The sequence below is a fragment of the Serinus canaria genome, chromosome 4 (genome assembly GCF_022539315.1).
Source record: "Serinus canaria isolate serCan28SL12 chromosome 4, serCan2020, whole genome shotgun sequence".
NCBI classification, from domain to species: Eukaryota; Metazoa; Chordata; class Aves; order Passeriformes; family Fringillidae; genus Serinus; species Serinus canaria.
In genome coordinates, this window is record NC_066317.1 from 40,385,167 (window position 1) to 40,402,508 (window position 17,342).

Sequence of the window (17,342 nt, forward strand, 5' to 3'; positions counted from 1 at the left end):
AACTACTGTGGATTGTTGGAAGCTACAAGAAATTTTTTCATGTCTTATGCAGTGGAGTTTGGGGTTTCCTTGGTATTGTGATAGGTTTTGTTTTTGTTTTGTTTTTGTTTATTTGGTTGGGGTTTTTGTGTTTGTTTTTGTTCTTATTTAAAAAATAATTCTGCAGTTATTCCTCATGTTTCTAATACTCTTTTCCCATCATAATGTGATGTTAGAAAATACCGAGTCAGTTCCCATATTTTGTGCGCTGGTTTATTTGTGGGGGAACAATGATACCAAAGGAAGAGGACTGCATGCACAGGACATGCAAAAGTTTAAGAGGAGTTGATAGGAACTAAATCAAAGTTAAAGCGAGTTGGAACAAAAACCAAATATGCAACTTGAAGAAAGACCAGGCTAAACAATAGATATGCATCTGGGGGTGTGGAACTGAAAATATGATGGAACACTTAGACATCCTTTCCAGGTCCACCAAACTTTATCCCAGGACCTGAACATTAAATCATGCATGATACAGGAATTCTTTCTAAGATTTATGAAATCATCTGAAGTGCAGCATTGCCCTAGAATGATTGTACTGTGCTCCGACCTGAGCTGTGATTTGCTGCTCTACGTTCAGACACCAGATTCAATTGTCAGGCTCATATCTGTACTTTCACTCAATTTCCACTGGTAGGTTCAGTCTCCCAATAACTTTGCTTTTTTTTGTCCCCAAAGTCATTGCAGGAATTTGGAAAATGGTATAGTTTTAATTATTCCAAGAGATCGAAACAATCATCTGTTATGGGGTGTTATTGGATGATGAAGCCCTCCTGAAGTTTATCATGTTGCCCATCCCTAGTACAGCATCCTTTTTTGAATGATTCCTGTAGGCTGAGTGCTGCAAAGGGAAAGGTTCTTCCTGAGGAAACATCACCCATAACATATCTGAAACTTCTGTGTTTCTGTGCTGTGATTCCATTTTTCTGTTTATGGTTCACTATTGAAGAACTTTAAGCATGAGCATTTTGGTTTCGACTCTGTGCCCAACATGTTAGTAGGGAACAAGTCATACCTGAACTCCACATATACTCAGTGTCACTGGGGAAGGAGGGAGGAGCAGTGTCATCCTGCGGGGCACAAAGTGAAAGTGTACCAGGAGAAGGACAAAGGAGCTGCTCCTCTCTTTTGGGGATCCTGGGATTTGGCTGTTTTGGCAGATGGCTTGATGCCATAATATTGTCTGAATGCAATTAATTTTCTGAACTCTATTTGTTGGAAGAAACAGGATGGACAGTTAATAAAACATTTATACGATTAATGCTGAATGAGACCACACAAACCAAAACTTTGGACTTCAAAGATTCTAAAACTTTGTGATTGGCAGGATGGACTGGTGTGAGCAGTAGACTTACCGTAAACACCAAAAAAAAAAATGGGAAAAGAGCTTTTATATTTATTTCCAGTATATTTATTTTTCTTATTACCAGGAAGTTTTTTACAGCTCTCAGTAAACCTCTGATTTCTTTAACTTTCACTACAATTTCAGGGGAAAAGAGAAGCTTTTTTATGTATTCTAAAATAACTTTCAGTAGCTTGTCACTAGGTGGTGCTTTAGCTTTAATTTGTCTTGTGTTCAATTGCTATGATGAGAAAAAAGCCGTCTAAGAGGATATTTTTATTTCTATAGCTGAGAAAAACTAATAATAAACAATTAAATTTCCATCTTCATTTGTAGAATTTGTAGACTTCAAAGGCAGAAGATATGTTTAGCTCCACATTTCTTCATGGCACAGGAACGTTAAAAGACTCTAGGATATGAAGGCTGACCAAATCAAGTTAAACAAAAGCCTTTTTCCCACAGCTCCCTGCCTATGGAACCCCACTGTATTTCACATGTTAATAAGTAGGCATAAAGCCACTGAAACACACATCCAGGGCCCTGAGCACATCTGCTCTCTCTGGGGGACTTGGCTTGTGGCCAGCTTGGGCACAGAGCAGTTGTCTGGCCCTGAATCAGGGAGCTTGGGAGACAGAATTGGGGTAACAAGCTTGGGGAGCTATGTGTGAGCCTGGCCCTCACTACTGTGCCTTATATGCTTAAAACAAATTTAGCCTGTACTTTAATAATATATGAATGGTTGGTTCCTACAGCCAAAATCATACCCATCTGTTAAAAATTCCTTTGGGAGGTTTTCATATCTGGAAAAACCAGATACGATTAGCAAGATTGTCTGAAATAGATAAATTGCTCAGAATTGGGAAGAGATGGTAATCTGAATTATTAGTGTCCAGCATTACTTCTGAACACAACTGAAAGGAACCATGTGGAACAACGTCCCAGGTACTACAGGTTCCTGAGCAGAAGAATAAGTAGTATCTTTCTCTTCTACTACAGCTCTAACATTTGAAAGTGGCTGTTGATCTTAGTAAATCTTGGACCCCTCAGGCAGGAGGAAAGAGATGTTCTCTCTGTGCATCAGTGAACAAAACAAAGATTTAGAGTTATTATTGTGGATTAAAGAACATGTGACTTCAGGTTGTACCAAGAAGGATGCTGAAAAAAACTGTTTGGGGTAAAGAGAATTATAAGAGCCAAAATGAGGCATGTGGGTCTCCAAAAAGCAGTTTATTGTATCCAAGATATTACAGCATTCCAGGGTGGTGGGTGATAGAGCCTGTGCCTACAGCTGTCAGCTCTAGCTGCAGGCAGGCCTGGAGAGCCTTTGGTTTTGGTTACAATGCATTATATACTTTACTGAGTATCTTAATACAGTAGAACCAATCTATCCCTTAACTGTTCTCTATAGCCTATCATAACTACTCTAATTACCATATTCCTGTTGCTATTCTCCAGTCACTAAAAGTCAGTACATTGCAGTTTAAGCTAGAAGTTGTTATTCAGTTTTCTTGCAGTAGAAAATTCTGAAACCTTTTTTCTACTTGCCACATTGGCAGGCTTGTTTGCCTGTGCTATCTTCTTGCTTGGTAAAAACATCTTCTTGTTTGAGGTGGGTTTATCCTTTGCTCTAACTCATAAAACCCCCTTCTAACTAACATACCCTTTGCCTCCTTGGTTATCCAGTAAGACTGGCTCAGCAATTCTCTTCTTCTAGATCAAAACTTGCTTCCATCTCTATTCCTTCTTCAGATTCTACATTTAAAAATCTTTCTGCTAAGCAGACATATCTGTGAAACTTTCTTGTCAAACTTTCATCCTTCCCAACAGAGAATGAAGTAGTGGGTAGGGGGCAGCTGAGGGTGTTGTGGAAATTCCATCACTGGAAGTATTTAGGGCTAGGTGGTAACTGGCCATGGTATAACAGGCCCTGCCTTGCACTTGTGGTGGACTGGACCTTCCAGCTGCTGCCTGTGATCATGAACAGCAATGCAAAATAATGGGGTTTGGTTTTTTTTTTTCTACAATACATAAGTATTTTTGAATATTTTTCTATTTATTTTGCATGCCTGTTCTTTAACTGGTTCAGCACTTTCATTCCCCTGCCAAAAACCAGATTTTTTTATTATGGGCTTAGTTTTCTTTTGCTTCAAGAGAAGTTGTTTTTGTTTAGAAGACTCAAGGCCTATAAAATAGGTCTAAACATTGCTAATGTAAAGAAGTGAGTTGATTGTACTGTCCTGTTCAATGTGATTTTGCCACTAGCATGAGAAAACACCAGGCTTTCTGCTGACCTGGTTCTGCAAGGAGCCAGCACTTGTGCGTGCCTCAGCCTGAGCTGTGGGGACTTGGTTCAACCCTGTGAGGGGGTCAGGGACTGCTGCCTGACCTGGTTTTGGCTGGGGTGGTGGGAAAATGTGTGTGCTGAAGGCCAAGGAGAGCCATGGTGAAACAAACAGAATGCTGGGGTAACAGGGCTGGGGGAGCATTGCCCAAACTTGGCTGGGAAGCAAGGAGAAACACACCATGATAAAACACATAACAAGATAATTTCAACAGGATCTTTGGGATACCCAGCAACAACATCATACTTCTCTCAGTGAAGGACTGAGGATGTGATAGCTGCTGTATGTAAATATCCCTCCATCTAGCAGAAACCTCACAGGGAAGCCTGGAACCATTGACCTCTGGATGCAAGGGAACATAGGAAGGGCCAGCACACACCAGAGGAAAAGGGTATGTAGTTGGAAGGGCTATTTTCTTTCTAAAGCAATTTTTCCTGTATTATTAATGAAGGTTTTCTGTGTTAATTGGACAATATGGATTATTAAGCTATAAAAACATTAGCTATACTGGCAATAAATTTTGAACCTCCATGTGTGGTGCATTGCCTTTTGCCCAAATGCAGATTTTTTCAGTGGAACATAAAGCAAATGGAGATTTACTTCAGGTTATGGAGGCATTCAAGGGAAGAGTACAAGACCCTTGAAATTTTGAAAATCCCATCGAGCTCTTTCTTCAAATCCACATTGGCAAGTTTCCAGGATCACTTGAATGTTTATTTTTCTGTTTGCATCTGTAATCATAAAACCATAGAATGGTTTGGGTTGGAAGGGGCATTAAAGATCACCTTGTCCAATCCCCAATGTTCAGGGGCACCTTCCCCAGCTCACATTGCTCAAAACCTGATCCAGCCTGGCCTTGAACACTTCCAGGGATGGGGCATCCACAACTTCTCTGGGCAACCTGTGCTTCAGTACTCACTTTGTAAAGAATTTCTTCTTAATATCTAGTATTCATCTCTCCTCTATAAGTTTAAAATGGTTTCTCCTTGTGCTCTCACTATCTGCCCATGTAAAAAGTCACGTTCCCAGAAAGCTCAGGTGTGCATATCAGACACACTCAGGAGGCTTCTGAGCAGTAACAAGAAATCCTGCCTTTTCAATCACAGCATGTCTTATTGAAATGCCAAAAAAATTCTGGAGGCCATACCTTGAAGCAGCTAGCCATTGATGGGATTAGGCTGGCTGGTTATCTCACCCGAGGTACAGATGGTGACACTATGGGCAGCTGACTTGCACAAAAAGGAAAAACCTTCACACCACACTTGGGTGATGCATGTGGAAAGTCAGGTTCTAAGTGCAGCCATCAGGTCTCAATTTTTGATTTGGTGAATAGTATTCTTAAGCCACTGTGGTCTCTGATGGGTTCCCGTCACAATATATTGAATGCAGTTTTAAGAATACAAGCCTAAATACCCACATTATTAAATAGCCTTTCATTTTTGCCTGCTTTTATTTATCAGTACTTTCTCCTGGCACTAGCACCCTCACCTCAAAGACCATTTATTTTGGGTTTTCAAACCTGTTCTTAATATCAGAAGGGCTAAGTTGCTTTCCCCCTAGGGTGTAAGTGCACAAAGAAAGCAAACTTCACAGCAAAAATCTTTGTGTGAGATGATTCATTAAGTATCTACTGGAATAATTGTTTTTTGAAGATAAAATGGGAGGTCAGAAGATTTCTTTGGCATCAAAAAAGGGCTTAGAAGAAACTGGAGTATGTGCTGGTGTTAAGCAGTATAGGTACAAAGGCTGGACCTTCCATGGCAATTTTAAACCACAGAAAAAGACTCAGATTTACAACTCAGGGGAAGATTGATGAAAGACCTTATGCAAAAAAAAAAAAAAAAAAAAAAAAAAGGAGAGGTTACTGATGAGAAAAAATGGGGATGGCATGGGAGAGCTAAACACATTTTGGCAGTTGAAACATGCAAATATATAATAAAACAAGCAAGAGGAGAAAATTAAGTATTCTTAGCTTTTGGACTTTATTCCATAAACACAAAACCCCAAGAGTTTAAAAAATAGATTAAATACAAAGGGCCATTCTGGCCATCAGCACTATAAGGTAATATATAAAAATAAATAATGAAAGACTAGCAGTGAAAATTATAGTTTGCTGATTAACGTTCAAATTCCAAGGAAGCACAGTAAGGGTTACCACCATTTGTGGTTATTCTGGCACTTTTTTGAAAACTGCAGATACCAGCTCGACCTGTCCCAGCTTTATTTCAGCCAGGGTAACATTTACATTCTCCTCATCTACCTTTGACTTGCAGTTTCTTTGAAGAATTATCCTTTCCTTTCCTGTCTCAAAACCAGCCTTGCTATGTTGCAAAAATGAAATGGATGTCAGGGACTCTTGACCCTCAGGGTCAGAGCACTTCAGATGTAGCTGAGATGATCCATACACATTAAGCAAAAAATTCCATCTGGAGTGAACTCAGAGGTAAAGTCCTATGATTATAAAAGTAGCTGATGCTCAGTAGAACAGCTCAGGACTCACACCAAGGAAAGGGAAAGGCTGGCCCTGTTCAAGTTGCAGAGTAGTTCACCTCTCTCTTTTGTGAGGCCAGAGCTTCTCTCCGCAGGATATCTTCTCTAGTCTACCTCCAGGGCCATAAAGTGGTGTTAACAAAATGACTTATGAAAGCTCTGCTGGAGAGGGCTGAGAGCTGTGTTCCTGTAAGTGATCCCTGAGTGATCCCTGATCTGTATGAGCTGGCATGTCCAGGTGGAGCCATGGGCTGCCAAATGTGCTGCACAAGATCCAGTGGGGTCCAGAAGCAATTTAATGTTCTTCCAGAGTAAATAAGCTCTGCTCACAGCAAAGCTAACTAGCCTGGAATCGACATAGTCCTAATGCAAGTGTTCTTGCTCTGATTTGTTTCTGTGCTTGTTTGGCACTGGGGTGCTTATTCATGGTGCTAAATTGCCCTGTTCGGGTGCCTGCAAAGCAGAACATTCCCTACTACCTGCATAAGTAAGCAGGAACTTCTCTTGGTAAGGGTCTCTCGACGTTCCTCAGTGGTGTTATGAGTTGGTTTTGTCAGCACAGGAGCTTTTATCCTCGGTGGTGACTATTGTCTGAAGGTTGTTCTGGTAACTGACACTTAGAGCTTCAGCCCAGTGAAGCAACCAGTTATTTATAAGGCTTAGTCACTGTGTAAAACAGATGTAACTTATTATCCTGGGAAACATTCAGGATTCAAAGACATGCATGTTTCTCACGAAATGTGGAGGTTATGCCAGGTCTTCAGAACGGAGGGAAAAAAGACTTGATTTTTATTTTTGGAAAGTTAATCATGCATTAGGGTGACAACAGTAAAGCTGTATGAATAATTGTTTTTATTCCTTGGCAGATGAACCAAACTTAAAAGATTATTCAGGTCAAACTTCAAAGCAAGTCTATTTGGTGAATTAATATGTTTCATTTTCATGTTGACCATTTTTCACAAAATAAGGGAGCCAAAAAATAAGTTGCTGAGAGAAGCTGCTGACCTTTCACAGAACAGAGAGGAGCAGAGATCTGATCTTCTTGGAAGTGCTCCCATATCATTAGACAATTATCAGAGTATGGCTTTCTCTGTCACCTCAAGCATATGCTACATAAAAAAAGCATATTGCAGGGAAGAGCTGGAAAACTTGATTAAGGCTCTTGCTTGTGGTCTGACCTTCTAAGCATTTTACATTCTTGCCTCTGAGCTTGGATAGATAACAGCACTGCACTCAGATATTTTGTTACATCATTACCCCCCACTGGTTTTTATGCAAGTGTTCCATTATAATGAATCAAGCTTAGAGAGCTGTTGCCAATAACCAGGGGGGGAATGTAGGGTAAGATTTCTTTCATCTTATGATGTATATGGTGTTCCTGCTTGGTTTCAACCTCAGTATTAATAAACTCATTCCTGCTGGCATTTAGACACCTAAATCTCTAGAATTTATAAATTCTGATGAAACTGAGGGAACCTTGTTCTAACAGTCTCAAATAATTATTTTCAGTGTTTTCCTGAGGTGAAGGAAACATGGTGCCATTGTTTGCCAGCTTTATAAATGCATTCACCTTAAACTGTGTCATCTTCTTCAGATCTCTTTTATGATCAGTTTCAATTCCCTGGGAATCATGCACTCAATACAATAGCAAGTTTTGTAATCTGTGAAGTCTTTAGTTAATATTTGAACAGAAAGAAAGCATTTCATTTTTTAAGAAGAATTTTTGTTTTCTCCATGGGGAGAAAACCCCAACATCTTGCGTTAATTTGGAAAATCCTGATTCTGTTCATAGTCTGCTGAAAAGGCTTCAGATTTATTTCATACCTCACAGGCACTGAAGTGTTAAGAGCAGTGGAACTACCATTTTACTCATTTGGACTCAGCCTGTCTCAACTGCTACACTAGGGATGCAAAGTGGCTGCTCCTTGGACTGCCTTGTGTTGGGACTGAGTAAATAACACATTTTCTCAAGCACATGTAGCAGTGTGGATAAAGAACTGCTTTATTTTTGAGAGACACTTATAATACTAGTTTTATAGTAAAGCTTTTTTGGAGAGGAAAGTGAATGCTAAAACATTCATTGTGTCTTTGGTTGGATTTTAGATAGAGAACCAAATTCTGTCTCATTGCATGTTTAATTTTTCTCATGGCATAGCAAAAGAGAGGGAAAAGTGAATCTCACAGCTTTTGCTATAGCAGTCTTGGGATTTTAGGAAAAAGAGTCTGGAAATTTTAGGGAAAGTAAATATTAAGACTCTTAGCCACTCAGCCTAGCAAATCTAAAATTGTCTGGACTACCCTCACGCTTTTCAGCCCAGTTGCCTTCAGGATTGACCAGACAGTTCAGCTTCAAAGTGAATGCAGCTTTGACCTTTGGGAGTGGCAGAGCTCAAAGCACAAGGGTCTCTGACCTTTTCCTTATTGCATCAGATGCTTGTTCTCACCTACTCTCTGAGACTTGGGATTCAGAGGACTTCTGCTCTATTTTATTCCTTGCTACTACACTCTCACCTTTGAAATAGAGAGGAGAGAGCCCTAACCTTTGAGGGCCCTTTGTGCTACTGTGCCCTGTTAGAAAAATTTATGTTAAATAATGCAAAATTGCATATTGAATGCATCTGGATTGCTGTTCACTGACTGGGAATAATGTTACACAACAGGTAATAAAGGAAGTATGTTTGTACACAGTTTGAAGTATTAGGAAGGACTTGAAGACGTGGAACCATTGTTTGCAGGATTTCTTCTGTGACAAAGGAAAGATAATCATGCTGGAGGTGTGATCCTACCTTCTACCAGAGCTGGGATTTTGACTCAGGATTTTACCTGGGGAAAAGGAAGTCTTTTTGTTGGCTTATTCACTGTAACACCAGGTCAAATAGATCTGATTTCCAGCTGAATCGAGAGACGTGTGGATCAAAAGAAATGGAAGGATTTGCATCAAAATCTGATATAAAAAAGCTGGAAGGATTTGCATCAAAAGCTGATATAAAGCCAGGATCAAGAGAAACCTTAGTCTTGATGTTTTGAAATTCTTGTTTTATCTGACTATTTTTAAGCTTTGCACTGTCTAAAACCAGCTTTAGTTTACCTTCTGGAAAAAGAAGCTTCTTGATTTGATCCCTAGGTGGCCAGAGTGCTTCTTGCTGGATATTAGAGAGGAAACCAAAGGTGACATTTTGCTGTGAAGATAAAAGCATTTTCAGTATATGATCCAATGCTGAGAAGAACTGGCAGAATGCATTACTTTCTAGCCAGGACTTTTTCTGTCCCTTCACCAGAGAGAAAAAGAATGGAAAGAGTTATGGTGCTGCCTCTTTTTCCTGCATGAGAATTGACTGAAAACTCCTCCATGAAGAAGCATCATGCAGGTTTTTCAGTTATAGGCACAATGCATGAAGGCACAAAGGATTTGACAATGACACATTTAGCACTTCAGGTCATTTCTGCTATGAATACTCTGAAATTCATAAAGTACTGAGGAAGACTTTCCCTTAGTGCTAATTTGAACCGTCAATAAATGAAATATGCAAAATTTGTGTAACAACTAAGACTGTGCGTGTTGACTTGAATGATTAAAACCCTTAAAGCAACTATAATTAAAGTGTGTATATATATATATATATATATATATATATATATATATTTATAATTAAAGTGTATTGATACATAGTGCTCCATTCAAAACCTGTGTGCTTAAGGTTAAGCAGATGTCTGAATGATTGCTGCATCCAGTCCAAAGGATATGAGCTATTTGCTGCTGATTTTCAACATAAAATCGGCTATTGTTGCATGAAGAAAAAAAAAGGGGGATGATTTTTGCAACACTTTTCACTTCTCCAGCAGCTGGATTTTATTCAGTGCTAGTCACTTTCTAGCAAACTGTTCCCAGGAGAATTTTTGGAATTGTGATGCTCATGCTCTCTATCCTTATCAAAAGGTGGCAAGGCCAACCAAAGTTTAAATCAAAACAGAATCTGATCAGTTTATCCTAAAAGAGTAGAAGAAAAAAAGAAAAGAGAAAAGGCTGGGAAGAAGAAGAGGTAAGTATATAAAGAGAAGAAAATTGGGGGTGGGTTTTGTAGGTGCTTATTGAGGAAATAGAAAATCTTTTGTATTATCAAAAGTCAGTAGGAGATACTGCTTCTTTAAGCCTTTTTTTTTTCTTTTATGAATCTTCAATTTATTGTCTGTGTTTCTATGGATATAATCAGTGATAATTTTTGTTTTAAAGGTGAATAACAGATATTAATGTTGCAGATATTTTTCTTCTTTTCTGGAGAATTAAAAATGAGCACAGCTCTAAGAATTTAGATATTAAATACACATAACTCATGGTTCTGACCACAGAGGGGAAATTTTATTCTGTCTTCAAAGGAATACTTTTTTATCCAGTAAGATACAGATGATGAAAAAAGAAAAAAAATAATAATAGCCTTTGATTCTGGTGAATTAATAAGTGACAATATGTCCTACAAGTCAGAGGATGACAATAAAGTACATCTGCTGTGACTCCTGAGTGGATGGAGACACTTTGGTCCTCGGTAGCACTGTATAGTTCATTTTCTCTTTGTTCTAGTATTAAGTGCTAAAAATTAGCAACTGAATGCTATATAACTTTGGAATGGAAAACAGAAAAAATGGACCAATTTCTTTTGAGAGGAAATACATTTAAGTGCATTGCACTAGCTAAATGCTCAGTAGAACTGAGCTGGAATCACTGAATCAGATCTCTCTTTGAAAGTGCAATGAAGGTCAGCATCATAATGATGGGAAATGCAGCTGATTATTCCCTTGTATTTCACTTCTGGAACTTAGGGCTCTGTATCCTAGAAAGGCTGAAAGAAAAAGTCATTTGTAGAATGACTCATTGAAGAGTCACTTAGATGTTTCAAGTACATGTCACGTTCTGGTCTGTTCACAGGTTTTCAAAATGGAAAGAAACTTTAAGAAACAGGAGGTTGATTGTAAAGCCTCTGATGGTGCAAATGGAGTCAGTCCAATCCTTAAGAGTCTCCCTGCCCTTATTTTGAGTTGTAAATATTCACTACAAAATGAATCTTTCCAACAGCTCAGTTTTCTCAGTGGAATTTTATGGAGAGCAGGCTGTGTGTATGTGTAAGGGCTGCTTCACACACTGCTGTGTGTGAAGCAGTCAGTTTTCTCCCACATGATTAGCACAGATCTTAATTACCCCATTTTGTGTAAATCTGGCAGATGAGGTGGTTTAGTCCATTGTGTATGCATCAGAAAAATGTTGTTAGCTGGTCAATTTTTTGAGTTCTATTTTCGGTGTTATTTTACATATTTTTACAGTGTTTTGCCTTTCAGATGCTGTAGGAAGAGATATTGTACATTGTAGGTATCAATACACTTGTAACTCAAAATTCTGATGATTCCTAATTGAGGGAGTTTAAAGCATGCACCATTTGCCTGCTTACTGTGATTTTTAATAATTATTGAAAAACTGAATTGACTTTCAATAGCCACATTCTTCCTCCTTTCTAAGTACATATATATTCATACAATATATTTTTAGGCATGACTACATCTAGATGTATATAAATAAATACATGTATTAATTTTTTTAAGTGTATATGTTTATTTAATCTTTATGCTATTTTATTCAGGAGTTCAATATATAGTTCTCTGCATTTCTCCTCTTTAACAGATCAAAAGAGGATCCACTAAGGTAAAAGTGGCCACGCAGGACCTACAAGGAGATGAGGTGCATTAATGCTTCCAGGAAATATCATGGAGAATGGAATTAATGTAGAAGAAAAGCATAATTTTTCAATTGTTTCAGTGATGTAACAGGTAAAATATAGCATAGCTTTGGTTTTCTGATTTAGACCTGTATTGTTATAAAAGTATGAATTGTATAAAGGAGATATGTCAGCTGACCTTAGTCTCATCTTAATAAAAAATGCAATATAGATTCATTGAAGAGGTGACAGTTAAATACATGTAAATACACAACTTAATTCCACTCCAGATTTCATTGCCTCAATTATGCTAGAAAGAAGTTAATCTAAAGTAAACATATGAATTTTGAGCAACCTATCACAGCTTTGCCTAAGAGACAGGTATTTACATGTGATGTCTCCATTTGATACACTTTTTGGGGCAAAGAGTAGGATCTGGATTTTAGCTGAAGAAAACAGAAACCTGATAGTGAGAATTTATTCCTATTTAAAATGACTTGGTTTGCTCATGGCCTGAAGAGTGATGTTTTGTATTAGATAACAATAATTGGTTTTAACAGGTCATTTTTAAAAAATTTTTGTGCCAGACAAAACCATCTACCATATCAAAGTCTGACAGTAGATCTTAAAGCAAAGTGTGACCAAAATAACTTTTATGCTTTGAAAATCTATTTTATGGGAGGGATGCAAGGAAATTATTTTTTTCTCTTAGATGTAATTGCTCATACCTCTTGTCATAGAGAAATTGGCCCAAACATTAGGAATCAAAGTCACAGACAGGTTGGGAGTTTCACTGTGGTATCATTCACCCTATGCCATTGATTACAGAATTCAGCTTTTATGTTCAGATGTCTTCAAGAAACAGCCATGTGTTTTGAGAACTTGATGATACTGGATGTATTTTGAACTTGATTTGCTAACAAAAATGCAGAAGAGTGAGAATGGCAGCTGGGTAGGCGGTTGTAACCTCTGAAATAACTTGCAAATTTTGTCAGGGTTTTGATCTGTAGAAAGGGCTTCTCTTTAGAGCAGAAGTAATTTCAAATGTATTAACAACAGAGATTCAAAATGAGCAGTACCGAGATCCTAACCTGTGAATTCAAAGCACAAGTATATTTATTTGCAAGTTCCAGTCCTGGATGAAACAAATAAAAATAAATACAAAAATAATGACATGATATTTTAAACTTACAATACACGATTCATCAATATGTAAATGTAAAATATATAAACCCCAGAGTTTTGGAGAGAGCTTTTGAACCTAAGAAGTGGGGCTGTGTATTTTCTGTCAAGAATCAAGAAACAAACCCCTTCCAATCCTCACTGCCTTTGCTCTAAGAAGATTGAGAGTTTGCCAGAATGCTGAAATAACATTTTTATTTTTAGTTTTCAACATACATACAAGAGATGTATTCATAATTAACAACAGTAATATTTAATATGACACTTACAAATATGTGGCATTGTTTTGACTTCTATTGTTGCTCTTGTTCTTCTTAGACTGCAAATGTTATGTTCAGATCAGTATAGAATATCTTTTATGCTTTGGTGCTCCAGACATGAAACTGAAATTGTAGCTGTTTTCTCCCCTTCCCATCCCATTCTCCATTGCTTCTTCTTCTCCTCATGCCCCTGAAAAGAAAAATGAGGCAGAAACCTGGGTTTGTGATATTTCAGTCAGAATGTTTATATGGTACCATCTTGTCACCAGAATTAGATGTCAAACCTGCAACGAGCTACAGAATTTAACTCTTTTAACTTAGATTTTTTTGGAATAGGCTCTGTGGTTGGTGTTTGTCCATCTCTGTTCATGCCCGAACTCCCACTAATCCTCACCCTCACTGTTTCCTGGTGTAGGAATGCATTTGTACCCCAGTTAATTCTCCAGCCTTAAAAGCTATGGGAAAAGCAAGGGTCATTTACCATGTTACCATTACTACATTCTAGTAATCCTTACCCGGGTGCATTAAAGTTCTTAAGGGCATTTTTCTGTGACAGAAATTAAAACATACCATCTGGTAGGGCTGTGGAGAAATGTTGGCAAGAACTCTTCAGCAGTTTGGCTTTTGAAGACATTATTTTCTTTTAGTCATATGTGGGTTATGAATTTTCACATCACTTACAATTAGAAAATTGTAGTTGACCATAATAATTTCAGCAATGATTCATATGTAGTTCTAGATGTATATTGCAAAATACATTTGAAGGCTCACTTAGACCACAAAAATAGCTTTTTAAATGAAAAACACATTGAAAGTAGTTTTAATTCAGAACTGTAGAAATAAAACAGCGGACTGATGATGTATTTGATACATAAGAAAGAATGATGCAAAGTTGGATTGCAAGTAAATCTAAGGAAAGAGTCAGTCCAAAAGTCAGTTATGATCTTCTGCTGAAAAGTAATTTGATATTTTCTGGGGGAACCTGAAATGAATTCTCTGGTGTTTTTAAGAAAGAAAAAGCAAAATTATTTCTGAGATGCTGTTGGGCTTTTATTAATTTTAAGATACTTGCACACTGTGCAACTCCTGAAGTAATTTTTTTTTTCTAAAGCACAACATGCAAGAAGAAATATCAATTAATTTTGTTTCCCTCCTGCATATTTTTAGCAATGCAAGTCACTCTTGAGTAAAAAACCCTTAACTATAATGGCACATCATCCACAGACTCTGAATGAGCAGAGTATAATGAATGATTAATTGTGAGGGCTTGCTACTGTAGAGGGAAGTTCTGCAAACAAAAATATCAAAAAGTATCCTCTCATACTTGCAGACTTCTAATTAATAAATAAAAGCCATAAATGAAATATTTCTCCAGCACAAAAGGCCCTCTGCCGTTCTCGATAGGCAGGAGAAAAATAGAAGTCATGATTTCAAATTTATTTGAAGCCTGCACACCGGTGGGTAATGGGATAATGTTTGTACCTCCATCTGTCTTGAAGCTGATCTAACTATCTGCAGAAAACCTGGGGTACATGAAAGGCTCTGCCTCTGAGGGTCTTTGAAACCCAAAGAGACTTGGTGGTGAGCGTGTTACTGGCGAAGCAAGGAAACGCGCACAGAAGGAACTCTCGCGTGCACCTGCAGTTTCCAAAGAGAGCACGGCTTTGTGTTCCAAAGAGAACACGTGCTCTCCAAAGAGAACAAGCTGCTTGGGAAAACCATCAGGTGAGATCATTGCAAGGCGAGGCCTAAGAAAATTTTATGGGGAGATTTTACCGAACAGGTCATGTACCTTGTAGCTGAGGATACCTAGAACAGAGATCCAAGAGTCACGACCCTTCCCCTTCAATCTAAATTGCTAGCAATTATTCTACTTTACTCTGAATCAATTTATTTTTCTAAAATTTAATATTTAATGACTTTCAATGCTATTAAGTAATTTTTCTAATTCAAATGCAGAAAGAGATATGTGAGAAAATTTCCACTGTCATCCAAATATATCCTCTTTACTATAGCACCAAGGAAGGGCAAGGAACAAGAGCTTTATTACTTTTTGTTTCATCTGAATTGCTGTTATTATGATTGGATATCTTCTAGCCAGGGCCAGATATTTTTGTGTTTACACTGTGATATTTTTGATTGTTACCGAAGAGCATTTTTGGCATTTTTTACAGTGTGACATCTAGTCTGACACTTCAGACCTTATTTATAAACAGCAAGATTGTCTCTACAGTCCCAGGAATATTTTATACTTGAAAGTACTCAGATATTTTTTCTTTTGGCCATCTGTCTAGATCTGCTTACTCGAGTCAATGTAGCCAAGGTCATCTTACATTTCTTGTCTAAGGCTTGTCAAACTTATTTTCAGCCTTGTCAAGATCAGCCTTTGCTTTTTATCTTTGTGCTAAGGGGACATTTAGTGTAAGTGTGGTTCTGTTGGCATTTCTTTTTCAGTCCCCTTTTTGACATATTGCTTTTTGTGCCATTTATTGCTCTGTGACCATTCCTGGTTTATTTTAAAACACAAACTATTTTCTTTCTCTTCTTCGTTGTGTTTCTTACAACCTCCAATGCAACCTTAAGCCCCTTTCAGCAAAGCAAATAGTTACAGTATTTGGTTTGCTGTTATTGTTTCATATGAACTGAACTTAGAAATCTGATCAGAGTACCTTGAGAACCAAATTACATAGCTCTGGCTCAGAAGGTGGGAGCAGTTCTCAAATATCTCTGTTAAATATGCTTGTTTAATCTCTGATAATTCTTGTATTTTTGAACAACAATAAAAAGTCACTAAGAAAAAAATACTGTACTCTTAAGCATCATGGTTAGGCTATTTAAAAATGCTCTCCAAAGATGAGTTTTTGCATCATGATGTAAACATGTATAATTTGTCTGATTCACAACAGTCATGCTTGTATTATGCTATTTGTGCTCATTGCCTACAGAAAAACTAATCAAAGCTTATCTATAGTGCTGTGGAAGTGACTTACTGCAATTTTTTTCTCTCGATCTCTAGATTCAAAATAAGGTTGAGCCCAGGTGCCGTGTAGAACTACAGTGACTAGCACAGAGACTTGTGCAGTGCTTGGCTGCTCCTTGGGTAATGATTAAGGAAACCTGCTGGTTGCAGTAGTTCAGGCCATGCAACAAGTGACAAAGCAGAGAGGGTTTTTTTTCCTCCTTGCTTTGGGGAGTTTTTCAGGAACATCTTCTAGGATGCTATTTCACCCTGAAACTTTCGATTGGTGTGTTCAACTGAAAAGTACAGCATTTTGTACAGCCTATTAACCCCCTTGTTACAGATTTCAATAAAGAGTTTTGCCCTTGTTGACACAGAGTGAATTGTGCATATTCCTCCATCTTTCGTTTTCACTTTGTTTTCATAATATAATATTCTGGATCTTCGTCACTAACCTTGAATATATGGTTTTTCACTGAAGTGGTGTTTCTTTCTCCTCCAGGGAGCTTTTGTCACTACCTCAACAGACCATTCACGAGGTGAAAATATGGAGCTGTTTCAGCTGCTCTCTCTGTTATTTGCACTGCCAGCAAGGTCAGATATGACTTATTGCTGCTGGTGTTCCTACACAAGACCATGAAATGGGGAAGGGACACCCCGGCAGCAGAGTTTTAGGGATTTGAATGCACAGATTGTGTCCTCACCACACCAAAGGGCTTTGTCCCTGTTTCACCACCCTAGGTAGACCAACCCAACATGTCTGTGCTCCAGGGGACCTGCCATTCCATCCTACCCCACCCCCTCATGGAAATACTTTGATTTCCTACAACATTGGGAGACTGCCGAAGTGAGAGATGAAGAGCAGAGATGTACTGAGAGGGGGGCAAGGCAAGACAGTTACACTGTTCCCAAAGGCAAACAAATTGCAATGGATTGATCATGAGAACAGCTTGCAAATCCCTGAAGAGCAGAAGAGTGAAGGAAGGCATGAAAGGGATGAGTTTGAAACAAGTCTGGATTTTGCTT

General features: G+C 38.1%; 1 long non-coding RNA gene across 2 annotated transcripts; it reads left to right on the plus strand.

Moving 5' to 3' along the window:
* Positions 1-9,974: 9,974 nt before the first annotated feature.
* Positions 9,975-16,694, plus strand: LOC115485354 (uncharacterized). 2 transcript variants are annotated; one of them, XR_003946109.2, is made up of 2 exons: positions 9,975-12,027; positions 14,857-16,694. It is a non-coding gene; the product is annotated as an uncharacterized LOC115485354 (long non-coding RNA). The 2 variants fall into 2 exon arrangements; XR_003946110.2 differs by having other exon boundaries at positions 14,876-16,694.
* The last annotated feature ends 648 nt before the right edge of the window (positions 16,695-17,342 follow it).